This window comes from Rana temporaria, chromosome 2 (genome assembly GCF_905171775.1).
Source record: "Rana temporaria chromosome 2, aRanTem1.1, whole genome shotgun sequence".
NCBI lineage: Eukaryota > Metazoa > Chordata > Amphibia > Anura > Ranidae > Rana > Rana temporaria.
In genome coordinates, this window is record NC_053490.1 from 465,383,201 (window position 1) to 465,384,397 (window position 1,197).

The window sequence follows — 1,197 nt, forward strand, 5'->3', positions numbered from 1 at the left end:
TAAAACATTTACCTGCCCGACACCTGGAACTGCATGTCTCGGGCATCAGGTGATACAATTTGTACCTCCCTGCAGCAGTAAATGGGTACCTGGGATTTGTCAAGCCCTAGTTAATGATTAGGAATCTGTAAAGTAAGAAATGTTCATTTAAAAACATTTTTAATGGGGTTGTGCTTCACCCTAGAGCGGGGATATGCAATTAGCGGACCTCCAGCTGTTGCAGAACTACAAATCCCATGAGGCATAGCAAGGCTCTGACAGCCACGAGAATGACACCCAGGGGCAGAGGCATGATGGGATTTGTAGTTTTGAAACATCTGGAGGTCCGCTAATTGCATATCCCTGCCTAGAGGCTGACTGTTGCATTTGTCCCAGCCCCATGTCAATGACAGCAGGACTGCCTGGCCAGCATTCTACATTCTGCTCCTGGAGCTATATCTGATCCAACAGGGGATGGCTGGGCTTCTGCGTGTGGTAGACTGGTTGGATGGCGCACCACCACTGCCATATGTATGGGCTAAGCGTCTTTGATGTAGGCCCCCAGCCCCACTGAACTTGCAAATATTTATGTAAAGCAGCCCTTTCCATGAAATCCTGGCCTTCCCTTCTGTGGCTCTGGAAAATGTAACCTCTTCACGCCCAGCCGCACACATGTATTTGCGGCTTCTCGGCATGTGGACTTCACACCAAGCGACCGCAGGAAGGGGGTTAAAGGAGTAGTTCACGTTTAATGAAATCTGCCAACAAATCTCCCTAGGTAATGGCACTAAACCCTCCTGCCTCTTGCAGCCAAGGAAGCTGCCATCTTGGCCTCCAATTAATTTGCAGTTGCCATGGTGATCAGTTATGACTCCAGTACATTTTATGTACTGGAGCCCAGTTTTGCAAAAGAATACTTTTCAAGATGCTCATTTCAAGGCTTTCCCCATCCTGCAGATGACAGGACGTAGAAAGCGGCGATGTACGGCACTGACAATTTATTAATAAGCACACTTTGTCGTAGCTCAGCACTCTGTAAGGGTGATCTGAGCGTGAGTGGATAATTAACAAAACCATGCGCTTGTTCATGAGTTGGCAAGGCCGTGCATCCAATGTCCTGCCATCTACAGGACAGGGAGGGCATTGGAATAAGCCTCTTGTAAAGTAAGCATTTTACAAAAGGTTGCACAGCATATTAATGTATCGCAGACGCTGTAA